This window comes from Lolium rigidum, chromosome 4 (assembly GCF_022539505.1).
Source record: "Lolium rigidum isolate FL_2022 chromosome 4, APGP_CSIRO_Lrig_0.1, whole genome shotgun sequence".
NCBI classification, from domain to species: Eukaryota; Viridiplantae; Streptophyta; class Magnoliopsida; order Poales; family Poaceae; genus Lolium; species Lolium rigidum.
The window spans coordinates 24,546,934-24,561,082 of record NC_061511.1 but is presented as its reverse complement, the minus strand read 5'-3'; positions in this window follow the sequence as shown (position 1 = coordinate 24,561,082).

Genomic DNA, 14,149 nt, shown 5'->3' with positions numbered 1-14,149 from the left:
TAATGAGACTGGATCATGTGATCCTGTATTTGTAAGACAATTATGATGTTGTAATGAATGATGTTCTGTGATATCAATCTATTATGTCTCGCAAAAACAATATTCCTGGGATTGCGATGAATGACATAATAGGCATCTGGACTTAAAAATCCGGGTGTTGAGGGGTATTCCGAAGAATATTGAGGTAGATGATGAGATAAGAGGGAAATTCTAGGGTTTGTTTGGTTAAAGTTTAAAAAGTTCATAACTTGAAAACTTGAGTAGTGTTGCGGGGGTAAAAACCAACAACACTTTTTCATTCATACCAAACATCACATATTACAAAGCTAACACACCGTTGGCTTGAAGAACCATTCATCGCTCTACGATACATGGGGATCCTGATACAAACTCACACCTACTTAAGTGCTTACACTAGTATTAGTTTGTGAGTACTTTAAAGTACTCATGGCTTTGTCCCTGGCTATTCAAATGGCCAGACTTTGAAGATGAGCCCCAGTACCAGGATGAAGGACAGCAGGACGTCTACGACAACTAGGACCACTCCTAACGTCAACAGTTGCCTGTGGAACAGATGGACCACAACCGCTACTTCGCTTCCGCTATGTGTTTTGTAATAGGATCTCTAGATCCTCTATGTTGTATTAAGACTGGATCATGTGATCCTTTGTTGTAAGACGATTATGGTATGTAATGAATGATGTGCTGTAATATCAATCTATTATGTCCGCAAAAACAATATTCCTAGGATTGGGATGTACGGCATAATAGGCATCTGGACTTAAAAATCCGGATGTTGACACAAGGTTGCCAACGCTTCTATTAGGCCCGAAATCGCGCCGACGTTTTTGGTGCACGTCGGTACGAGTCTAAAAACTGCGCCTGCCTCCAAATTGCTATCGGGGCATCGGAGGAGATGTTCTTAGTACTTCTTGTGCTATATTCATGCATTTGCACTACTTGGTCGTCACTTGTTCAATATCGAGAAAACTAGGTTGCCATTATTTTAAACTAGACTAGATGGAGGGGCTAGATGTAGAGCTTTGTTAAGATGAAAGGCACTGTCACAATATTGTACATATATCAAAACGTGTGCTATGTGTTTCATGTGTCAGCACATAGTCACTTAGTCTCAGGTGGTACTCATCGTGTCCGGCAAAATTCCAGTTTTGCACTATTTGTATTTCTTGAAATAGGGAGTATAGTTTCCTAAATTGGTGTCGCCACACTATTAAATTTGCTTGTGATTCGTGTGCTCTATGGAGTTACTGGTTGGGTTGCAACTCAAAATTTTCTGTTTCAAGTGGGCTTGCAATTGAGATTATTTTTTCAGTTGCAAGTTAAATTTTAAATAAAATTTGTTCAGTTACAAGTAAGTTGAAAATTGAAACTAAGACTTTTAGATACGAGAGTGACCACTTAACACTTGAGAATTAGTCACACCCTTCCTAAATATAAGTGTAATACCTATTCTGGTTAGGGCATCTCAAACGGGCGACGGGACCGTTTGTATCCGCGAAGACCAAAATATGTCTAGGCTCTACTCCAGTGGGCCGACGCAAAGTAATCATGCCATCCGCGGCGACGCAAACCTAGCCCAAATATGCGCCAGGTTTGCGTCTCCGCGGACACTGCGCGGTCGGGCCGATCGTCCTCCTTTTCTTACCGGGTCTCGCACGTCAGGGACAGCGAAATCATCTGCTTCGATTTGCTTCTTTTTCCCTTTCTTTGCTGCCCTAGTGTGACGCCACCACCCCAACTCCACCCGCCGTTGCACCGCAATACACGCCGTGCGCTCGGTCCTCGCCTTGCTGGAGAACATGATCTCAGTCGGGGTAGGCTTTGATGCGCACCTGTCGCCTGTTTGGGGCCAAACTTTGCCGGTTGCGCTGCCCGGCCTCTCCGCCCACGACCTGTTCGGTCAATTGCGCCGGTAGGTTTCTTGCTCATGTTTTCCCCACTATTGTGCGTGGCCATTGATCCGCAGTTCCTACCCACGCAGATGGACATGTGGCAGATGCTGGACAAGTTCCGCGCGGAGGTTGTTGACTCCTCGTTCGACTAGGAGTTCGATCAGTCGACGCAGACAATGGCTACTGCTGCGGCCTCCATCCTCCACGAGTACAATTCAAGCCAGAGGACGGTGCACCGGGGTTCTATGAAGGGCCGCTCAAAAAACCTGTCGCGCAATAGAGTGGAAGGGCACCTCCGGCTCCACGCGAACTACTTTGACCGCACCAATTCGGTGTTCCCGGAAAAACTCTTCAGGCGCCGGTACAGGATGTCAAGGGACCTACGACCCCTACTTCCAATGCAGGTCACACTGGTGAAGACTGTCCGTAATTCAAACTCGAAGAAGACGAGGAGGTTTGCCAAGATGCAAGAGGCTTGCAGGAAAGACGTGGAGCGAGGATTTGCTGTGCTCTAAGCTCGATGGGCAATTGCCTGTCACCCAGCAAGAACATGGTCGCTCAAGACCATGCATGAGGAGATAACATGCTGCATGATCATGCAAAACATGATAATTGAGAACAAGCGTCCAGATGGCCGCAATGAGCATCACTGGGATTTCTAAGGTGAGGTGGTTGCACTAATCCCTGGGTATTATCTTGGGAGGACTCTACATATGAATGTAGAAGTCACTGATGAGGCCGTGTGCAAATGTCTGCAGACGGATCTGATTGAGCATCAGTGGGCATTGGCTGGTCATGAAGATATTGCCTAGATGAATACTGTCTTATTTTCATGTAGACTTTCAAAAATTTGGATGTAATAACCTGTGACTTCATTAAAACTGTTTATTTTGTTGTTTTAAAACATCCCAATTCATGCCGATGCGCAAATGCGTCGGGCCGCTGGAGGCACCCCAGACGCAAATGGACGCGCGGACAAAAACGGTCATTTTCGCGTCCGCGGGACGACGTAAACGGACGCACGCGGACAATTTGGACGTCCCAAATTGCCTCCCCGTTGGAGTTGGCCTTATCTGAAAATATGGTCATCTTAGGGCATCTCCAACGCGGCGACCCATCTCGCGCCCGCGTGTCCGGATGGGTCGAATCGGACAAAAACTTGGCCTAGCGCGTGGACACATCCCTAAAACGGATGGCAGCGGCGTCCAGGACGATCCAAAGCCGGTCCAAATCTGGGCCGCGTTTGCGTGGCCACGGACGCCCGAGGCTGGCCGCTCGCGTCCTCCCCTTGTCCTTAATAACCACTTTATTATTGCCTCTCAACAGTCTCCCACTTGCACTAGAGCCAATAATCTAGTTTACATTTGTAAAGATCTAACACCTTGGCCTGCTGGTGCTTATCATGTTTTGCTCATGGCAGAGGTTTCAGTCAACGAATCTCCACACATCACTCATTTTTCAAATAAGTCGGCATTCATCGTATATGTTTGGTCTTCTGGTGGAATCTTAATTCCGTTGTCTGAAATATGTTACCAATATTGTCACTTCATAGTTCTGACACTACTAGAACTACACCAAGTTCTAAAAGAACTCCTTAACTCAAACACCCTTGGGTTATTGTCAAAACAATAATATACTATGCCTTCATTTGTAAAATCCATCACAATATTTAGAACTTATCTAAATCTAGCATAGACTTATTTTAGCCTATTGTGCTACCTTTTAATAAGCACTTAGCCTCATTGAGATTGAAATTCAATTTTATATGTGATCAAAATAATATCGGTGCAACACCTTACAACGATTTGTTTGTCATTACCACATATAAAACTATATATATATATATCCTCGTCTCTGACAAAGCACTCAGGGATATTCTTACTATTATCCAATGATCATCACATGAATTATTCTAGTATATGCTCATAACACTTTAGAGCACATGACATCTAGTTATGTACATATTATCCGTGATCTAAAATCACTCACTAGTACGACTTGTTCTTCTTCGAAACCTTTAGTCATGCGTCAGGCAACTCCCTCAAATGCTCCCAGGCTTCCAAACTTTGCAGCAACCAAATGTAAGGATGTAGTAGCAATTGCAAATAACAAGTACATTAAAAACAAGAAACCTGAGTAGACATTAAAATAGCTCTGACTATAACCACCAAGACAACATTTCAAATCAAGATTACTGAATGCATGCTTTTAGCAGGACAATCAAATCAATGTTCACAGGCCGTATATTTCATGTGCCAAAGAATCAAAAAAAAAAATGTAAGAGCTGGGATAAGATTTTCTATGTCAAAAACTGTGTTGTCTTTCTCTACCATCATTGTCTTCGACTCTCTCTAGACACTTCAATGGCACGATAACATTAAAGCTCGCACATTCAAACATAAAATTCTCAAGTAGTTCTGTTTGAAAATACAAAGCATCAGACAATAATTCTAATAAAACTACTATGCATAGAGGAGCTTGCAGGCTAGCTTACTAATCATGTAAAGAAGAATGCAAAAACCGGGGAGCAAACATCAAAGCTCCATATACACACCCAGTCATAAAGCCTACCATATATTGTAAAAAAACAAACATTCGTGTCCCAGGTCATAGTGGCTATTTGGGCCCGTACCAAGTAGCAGGATTAACTACCAGACAAAATTAGCCGGATTCTGCAAACTGTGGATTAAATGATGAGCTGAATCATGTCTGGTAAAGCCAAATTAGCCACAAGAAGAAACCTGGCGTGTAACAAGTACTGAGACAACTGTACCAGGTTTCAGAAGAAAATAACTACGAAGGGCACCCAACAGCTAGCACTTCATATTAATGAGTTCTTACATTCTCTCAAAGATGACGATGTGGGCTTAGCCCAGTGATTGGAGTCGCAGTGACGTATACGAATTTTGAAATTATCACAAAGTGTCTAGTTCTTCCTAGGCATATGGTTTCATTTTTTTTTTTTACATTCTCTCAAAGACCACTCCCAGATCTTGGGCTCAAAAGCCATGGTTTCACATTGCACACACAGGAGAGGAGGGAAGAAGCAGCTCACCTAAACCATTAGAGGAAGAGAAGGCCACCACTGCCACTAGTGAAGATTCATCCCAGCCTGTCTGCACTCTGCAGAACCCATCAGAAAGTAAATAAAGATTTAAAATAGGCAATGAAATGGTAAACCAAACAGAGCAAGTGGTGTTGCCCATCCTCCCCTTGTACAAGATCAGGTGGGGGGAATGAGATGACAAGGAACGGGCGTGAGCAATGGAAGAAAGAGGCGTGCTTTTTAGGAGGAGGAGGAGGAGGAGATGTAGTGACCGGAGGCAGGTGAGTGAGGGCTAGGGTCTTCTGGCAGTAGAAGTGAAGCCCTCGATGGCGTGCGGTGCGGCAACCTTGGAGGTGTCCGGCCAGGAGAGGCCATGGCCGGTGCACCGTCTGGCGAGGCCCCGGCGGATCCGTTGGCGGAAGGCGAGCCGGGGGGGGGGGGAAGGAGGCGTGGAGGAGGGAATCTGGTGGGCGGCTGGAGGTGATCGGTTGAGTGGGGAGTGGGGAGTGGCGGCGCGTTCGATCTTGACGGTGGTTTAGGTTTGGAATGTCGATTGGGGGAGAGAAGAGGAGGTGCGGTGTCGGATGCATATTGGACGCCCGCGGATCGGTGAGCTGGCAATGCGGGTACGACGCTACATCGCGGGTTTAATAATTTGAAGCGTATGGGCGTGCAGTTCAAGAAGGCGCGTGGCGGGTCCGGGAGCAAGTCGGTGGCCGGCATCGCGTCGGTGCTTGGCCCCGTGCCGTTCACCGTGAAGCTGACGCAGCACGAGGACAACCTGCATCTTCCCCAGCTCCGTCTCGAGTTCCGCACGCGAACAGGAACATTTCATAAAACATTTCTAGCAAACTAACATATAGATCAACCTACAAATTATTCGCAAAAAAAAACATACAAATTAATTTGTCTCATAAACACCAAGTGGCTCTGTGGTCTCGACATAGGGGAATGTCCGGCATTGGGCGTAGCCGCGCGTCATCTCGGCGACGAGCGTCCCATGATCCGGGTGCCCGACTCGTTCCACGCCATCGCATTCCAGCCTCCAGCCCTTTGGTGGCGTGCCTTTTGGCCGGTGTGCGAAAAACTCCGTCTTCCCCGATCTCGTCGTGAGGACATAATCGCCGAAGATAAAATGCGGCCGCGGGATGGCTTCCTCGAGCCTGTACCGGCGGCTCCACCGCCGCCCCTGCCCTAGAACCCACACGTCAGGCATCATGACAAAACCCAGCCTCCCGTGCACCTCCGTCAGGTGGTAGCTGATGTTGCGCCTGTCCGGCTGAGCGGGCAGCGGCGTGGTGGTGGGAGCGAAGCGCTCGGTGTCGAGATCAAAGGACACGATCCTCGTGGCGTTGCCCACCTTTACCCAGTGCGTCGCGCCGTCGATGCTGATGACGCCGGCGGCGACGTCGCACCTCGCACCGCCGGCGGGGGCCAGCACCTCCCGCCACGCCGTGTCCCCGAGCGTAAACACCTGCACCGTCTTGAAGTCGAAGAGCCGTTCTTTGCTCCACGGGACGTGCACCACCTTGTACTTCCCAGTCACCGGATGGTACGCGAAGCTGTACGCCTGGTCCCACCTGATCTCCTCCCGGCGGTGGCTCCCCACGAACAGGCCGGCGCACGGCAGCGGCGGGACGGCCAGCGCCTCGCCGGTGGCCGGGTTGGACACCGTGAGGGAGCCGCCGGCCCGCTCCTCGTTGACGCAGACGCAGAGCAGGCCGTTGCAGACGCCGACCAGATGGGAGGGGCGTGTGCCGGTGCCATCCCACCAACGATAGACGCCCGATCTCACCCTCCTCTTCCACAGCTCTCGGCAGGACCCCGTCGACGAGAGGTCGCCGATCACGTAGGCGTCGCCGTCGTCCCAGATCAGGGGCTTGGCGCGGCTCTGCATCTCCGTCGTGCGCTTGTTCACGACGTCGCGCCAGTGCCGGCAGACCAGGCGTGCTCGCCGCCTGGAGATGGACGGCAGCCGCTGCAGGATGTCCGCCAGCACGTCGGCGGACAAGTACCGTTCCGCCGCCATGCCTCTGCCCGCCGTCGAGTTCGTCGTGTTCTTGCTTTCTTCCACCCGCACCAAGACGTTATAAAACGATCGGATCCGATCCGAGCCCCGCGCGCGCTGGGTTGCCAATTCGTAGGGTTTTTTTCGTTGGAATTAACGTAGCTGTCAAGTTTCTTCTCCGGTTGAAGTGGAAACTGAGATCGTGATGAACTCTGATCCGCAATCTACTGAAAACAAAAAACGCGTCGCCCAAGGAAGCAACGAGGGCCAACGTAAGCTGATTATATTTGGGGTGTGTCTAAGTTATATCTCAGTCGAATAATATGATGCTGGTCTAAATAAAGTATAAATAGCAGCAAACACAAATCTTCAAGCAGAAATAAAATTCAATAATGGAGCCCGTGACTGAGATATAAGCTAGTACGTCTCAGCTAGCTTAAACTTGGCAATTCCTATTATATTTTCAGTTATTTATAACTAAAAAAAATACTCCCTGCTTAATGAAATACGTGGAGTCTATATAATGCAAAGCTTGAAATTTTGCAACAGCCAAAAATGAGACAATTAAGTTGTGTTGCTTTCGTGCCCTAAATCGGTAGAAAAGATCGTTCCGAATCCAGTGTGTGCTCAAATTCAATGGCAAATTGACAACCAAACAGGTAGCCAAGTTAGTTCACTCTGCCATCGCCTACGAGTCGTCGACAACCTGTGGTCGCCATCGACGGGCAGCTACAAGGAGCTGAAATATATCACGTCGTCAAGGAAGCACACGCCACTATCCATATATGTCAAAAAATGAACTCGACTACTGGATTAGTTGTTCTGCTTGTCACCACCATACAACCTGATCGCTCGATTAGATTAGTTGTGCATTTTTGTTGGAAATATAAGCTCCCAAGACATCCTCGGCTTGCAATGTGCTCCGCAGAGCTGGCGACGATCTCGCTACTTGGAGATGGAGATACAGGATTCATGACCGTGGTCGGCTGGACACCCTTTGTAGTTTCCTCCTGTCCACTACTATGTAATTTTTTGTATTTCCTTTTCTATATCCCGCTGTACCCCCTGTTTTCACTTTCTGTACGGATGGTATGACTGCCAAGTCTTCTCGAGTAATAATAACAAGTGGTGGGGTTCCCCCCCCCCCCCCCCGCGTAATTCTCGAAAAAAAAAGCTCCCTTCTATATTAAATATCGTAGATACACGTCTCTCTTGGAAAAGATGTTCACATAGGCAGCGCATGAAAAGCAAGAAATTAAATTACTAACTCACAAAGATTTATACCTCATGACTTTATCATTCTCTTCTCTCATTCCTCTCTTTTTAACGATTGAGACAAATACGCATTTACAGGTCGACACGGAGAGGGATACTCAGGATGATGACTAATGGATGCACAGAACTAGCCACCAAAAGATAGGACCAAGAGATGATAATAAATCAGTAGAATGAACAGAAGTAGGGTCCGTAGTTTGTGTACTTAGGATCTCGAATTAAGCGAAGTGAAAATATTTAATGTTTGGTTATCTTATGTATATAAGTAATATTCACATGCATTTTGTGTTAACTGTGCAAGGATGAAAACGAGATACTAAAAGAAACCAGTAGCAAAACAGCAAAAGAAAATCATTGTAACAATTTTTCTAAACGTGTTGTGACAATAATAATATCCTTATAAGCCATTGGCTAATTCACCGCCGACGCTTGTCTAAAACAATTGAGTGGCTCCGTGGTCTTGACATAGGCGAATGTGCGGTAGCAATAGCACTCGCCTTTCATCTTGGCAACAAGCGTGCCCTTGGCTCGACCGACATGTCCCACGGTGCCCCCGAGGGACACCAACGTGGCTTTTCGCTGGTGCCCATAAAACGATGATGACTCACACGTCAAGACATACTCGCCATAGGCAAAGTGTGGCCACGGAATGTCCTGCCGTCTAAAGGTATACCAGCGGCTCCATGTCTCCTTGTCCAGAACCCACACCTCCGTGGTCACCGAGCCGTCCAAGACGGCGAAACCCAACCTCCCGTGCACTTCCGTCAGGTGGTATCGATCACGCCCGGCCGGCAATGCAGCCGATAGTGGCCTGGTGGAGGTGATGCGCTCGCTTAGGAGGTCAAAGGACATGACTATCGGGGAGTCGCCTTCGCTGAACCAGTGGGTCGCTCCATCGACGCTGATGATTCCGGCGTTAAGATTGCACTTTGCGCCTCCGGGGATCACCACCGGCACCTCTCGCCACGCCGCCTCCCCCAAAGTGAGGGCATGCACCCTATCGAACTCATAAACGACGCCGTCGAAGCTGCATGGGACGTGCACCACCGTGTACTGCCCCGTGATCGGGTGGTACCCGAAGCTGTAGGCCTTGTCCCACTGCGGCCGAACGTATTTTCTAACGACCAACCCCTTGGGCCGCAACGGCGGGACGGGAAGCTTCTGCCTAGTGGCGGGGTTGACCACCGTGATAGCGCCGCCGGGCTCCTTGTTGCTGCACAGGCAGAGCAGCCCGTTGCACGTGCCGACCATCTGCGTGCCTCCTCGGAAGTAATTGGCGGGATCCGCCATGCGTTTGCAGGTCGCCTTCCATGGCTCCGAGAGGTTGCTGACGAGGTAGGCTTCAGCGGAGCAGGTGTCCCAGATGAGGGGCTTGGCGCGGCTCTGCATCTCCGTCGTGCGGTCGTCGACGACGTTCCGCCAGTGCTGGCAGACCAGGCGGGCGCGGCGGCGGGAGCTCGGCGGCAGCCGCTGCAGGATGTCCAGCAGCACGTCCGTGGAGAAGTACTTTTCTGCCGCCATGGCTCTGCCTTGTTTTCCTTGCAGCACCGTGCACGACAATGTGGTGTCGTTTTAAAACGATCAGGTCCGAGCCCCGCTTGGTTGGTTGCCAAGTAGTAGGGTTTTTTAGCGTAGCTGAGTTTGTTTTCGGGTTGGAGTGGAAATCGAGGCCCTGATGAACTCTGATCCTTGACTGGAATCTACTGAAACCGTATCGCGCAAGGAAACACACCACACTTTCTGTGTTAAAAAAAAAGCACGCGACACGAGGGCAGGCGTAAGGGCATCTTGAACGCGTCGAACGGACGCGTTGGACCGTCCGTTTTGAACGTTTGGGTGGCCGCGCGGACACGCGGACAGTCCGCGTCCGCGTGTTCGTTTGGATCGCATACTGCATCCAACGCGGTGACCCAAAAAGCCGTCACGTGGTTCATCTTCCCTGGGCGGCGGTGCGCCATGGCAGGCCTCGATGGGACAGCAATGGCAGGCGGGAGAACGCGCGGGAAAGTTCCAGCGCGCACCAGGGTTCCCCCTCGCGCGAAAAAGCCATGGGCGCCCGCTCGCGCCCAAGTTTCCCGCCGTCCGGGCCAGGGTCCCGCGGACGGAGGAGGAGGAGCGGCAGGACGCGCGTTGGGTCGCCGACGACGAGGCGATCCGCGTCGCGGCCGAGGGGGCGACAAAGAAGGAAGAGGACGCGGAGCTGGTGGAGGCGGCCGCGGACGGCTGGCACGAGGCCGCGGACGGTTTGTACGAGGCCGCGGAGGAGGAGGCGGAGCTCGCCGCGGAGGAGGAGGAGGAGCCCGCCGCGGACGAGGAGCGTGTCGACGCGGAGGATTACCTCCACGACCTCGAGTTGGCGAAGCTCAACGTCGCCATCGAGGAGCATCTCGCCGAGCTCACACGCGTGACGAAGGAGCACGAGGCCTCCATCCGGGCCAGTCGCCGCCGTTTAGGCGACCTCATCGGCCGGAAGAATGAGCTCCTCGCTCTGCAAGCAGCCCGCCACCTCCTCCAGCTGCCCTCGCCCGAGCGGCGCGCCCGGGAGGCTGCTGCATCGGCGGAGTGCGGCCGCCAAGAGCGCCTGCATCGTTAGCAGGGGAACCACGAGGCCCAGGACGCCGGCCGCGTCCGCCTGGAGGCACGGACCGATGTGGAATGCGCCACCGCGCAGGAGCTCGCGTTGCAGGAAGCGGATGCTGACGCCGCAGGAGGCGGAGCGCGAGCGCATCCAAGCTGCGAGGACAGAAAGGAGGAGGGCGGACGCGGAGGAACGCCGCAAGAGGGACGCCGCCGAGCCGCCCAGCTGGTAAGCTGGAGTGGAATCCTGACGCATACAAGCCGCCCACGTCGAGTGAAATCCACGGCCCCGGCGGCGAGGCCACCGCCCCCCTACGTAGCTAGATTAGTAGTTGTATTGTTAAGAAAATGTAATATATTTTATTTTAATGAACAAAACGAAATTATGTCCCTATGACATGCGAGCCAGGATATCTTAGTGTTCATGATAAATATTTATATCCCATGCTATAATTGCATTAAGTAAAAACATTGATACATGTGCGTTTTGTAAATAAACCAGAGTCCCTAGTGACATAGGCGTCCCAAATGGGCCTACCAAAGATAGTACCCGGGGTTTAACGAAGGCCTACTACCCGAAGAATAAGAAGGTTCGAGAGCCCAAGATATATTAAGGAAAGTAGAATTGTAATAGGAAGTGTTGTTTGTAATCTGGCGGGATGAGGTAGAAACCGTCCCGGACTCTGTAACTTGTACAAAACGAAACCCTCGACTCCACCTCTTATATAAAGGAGGAGTCGAGGGACGAGGAGATCATCGAATCATTGTCTGCAAACCCTAGTTTTCATAATCGTCGAGTACTTTTCGGCTGAAACCTTCGAGATCTACTTGCCCTCTACTTCTAACTAAACCCTAGCCTATAATCCATAGGCATTGACAAGTTAATCCCTTGTCAATATAATAAAGATAGTGGAGATATACTTCTCATTTTTCGACACGCTCGGGGGCTCAACGCCCAAGTCTTAAAATACATACAATATAGATTCACTGAAATATTTCGCCTTGGTACATTAATACCTCGCCAAATATAAAAAACGGAAGCCAGTAATCATAAATATAGTGTACACATCAAAAATCTTAAGTGCTTTGGTCTAAGAACCTCGCAATACAAATATAGAATTTCGACATCAAAGGTACTTGAAGATTGGCAATCCATCCAAGGGACAAACAAGGATGTCTTATTACAACAGAAAAGATAGATTTCAAGGAGGAAAAAATAGTGCAACCTTCGCCCGAGTTAGGCTCGGGGGCTTCAACAACATAGAGGACCTCAGCAATATACAATAAATTCCTTCGGAAATATAAAAAAAGAGGAGGGAAAACAAAAAAGAGTGAGATACAAGGTTTCCAATATAATACAAGTCAGTTAAATCCCAAGATAGTATCTACGGACAAGCCCCTGGTTGTTTTATGTTCAGCATAAGAACCCTTGGTAAAAAACTCCGAGTCCATCCGAAGAAGTTCATCTATCATCGATTCGGCCACAGGAGCTACCATCGCATCGATTGAGTCAATATCATTTTTCCGACGCGTTTTCTTGGCCAGGCAACCAGCAACAATCTTCGTCAGGTCCAACTTTGGATAACAGATGTTTATCATAATCATGGCAAATCTCGCTCCAGCAGTGAGTTGAGCCCGCACAAAGTTATGGATGCGGGGAGCATCTCTGAATACCTCCAATAATTCGGGAAGAGTTTTTGGAACCTCGTTTCGCGGAAATAGATTCCTATAGACAAGGGTTAATGTCGCCGTGCAAAAACTGAGAAAATCGCGCACTTGGCAAGCACGATCTTGGAACCTAACAATTTGTTGGGTTCGTTCAGGAGTGGCCCAGAACAAACACCCATGATTAAGGGAAAGATTGACAAGAAGATTTGTCCTCTCATTCACTCTCTGATCTTCGGCAGCAGAATCAAGAACTGAGCCTGTTAAAGCAACAGGGCAAGAAATTGGAAGAAAGGCACAGCAAAATAAAGAGAAGGCGCCTTGAGGTTGCAAAAACGTACCTAACATATCTGTGCTAGCTTCCAGCATTAGCTCAAGCATACTATTTTCTCGGGTTGTGGCTCCTTTCGCTTCTAAGACAGCAGCATCCTTAGCAGCCATAGCTTCTTGGGCTTGTTGAAAAGCAAGTTGTTCTCGTTCAGATGCTTTCCGAGATTGTTCCATCATGGCCAAAGTTTGTTTCTTCATAGATTGAAGTTGTTGTCGAAGTTCTTGCAAATCTTCCGACAAATGTCCGCTTGGTGAACTCTCGAGGAGACTATGGTCGACTAGTATTTTCTTCGAGAAGGAAGATGCGGGTGAAGCAGCGGCGAGAACAAGGAGGGGTCGAGTAATTATCAAATATTAACTGGAAAAGAAAGGCCCAGGATCAATGAAAAGCACGAAGAGAAATTTCATTACTTGCTAGAAAATTTACACAGACATTACAAAAGAAAGTTTTCCAGGGGGACTAAGAGAGTAATTATCGCCAAGGCTAAAATGGCGACAAGAGCAAAAGAAACAGAAAAAGAAACAAGGAGGCATGTGATACGTCTCCAACGTATCGATAATTTCTTGTGTTCCATGCCACATTATTGATGTTATCTACATGTTTTATGCACACTTTATGTCATATTCGTGCATTTTCTGGAACTAACCTATTAACAAGATGCCGAAGTGCCGCTCCTGTTTTCTGCTGTTTTTGGTTTCAGAAATCCTAGTAACGAAATATTCTCGGAATCGGACGAAATCAACGCCCAGGTTCCTATTTTACCCGGAAGCATCCAGAACACACGAGAACCGCCAGAGAAGAGGCACAGGGCCACCAAACCCTAGCCCGGCGCGGCCAAGGGGGCGCCCCCTAGGGTGTGGACCCCCTTCGACCTTCCCGCGCCGCCTCTCCGCCTATAAAAAGCCCTCTGGATCGAAAAACCCGATACCAATTGGCGAAAAACCACGATACGGAAAACCTTCCGCGAGCCGCCGCCATCGCGAAGCCAAGATCCGGGGGACAGGAGTCTCCTGTTCCGGCACCCTGCCGGAGCGGGGAAGTGCCCCCGGAAGGCTTCTCCATCGACACCGCTGCCATCTCCACCGCCATCTTCATCACCGCTGCTGCTCCCATGAGGAGGGAGTAATCCACCCCCGAGGCTGAGGGCTCCGCTGTAGCTATGTGGTTCATCTCTCTCCCATGTACCTCAATACAATAATCTCATGAGCTGCTTTACATGATTGAGATTCATATGAGTCTTTGTATCACCACTATTCTATGTGCTACTCTAGTGATGTTATTAAAGTAGTTTTATTCCTCCTGCACGTGTGCAAAGGTGACAGAGTGTGTGCACC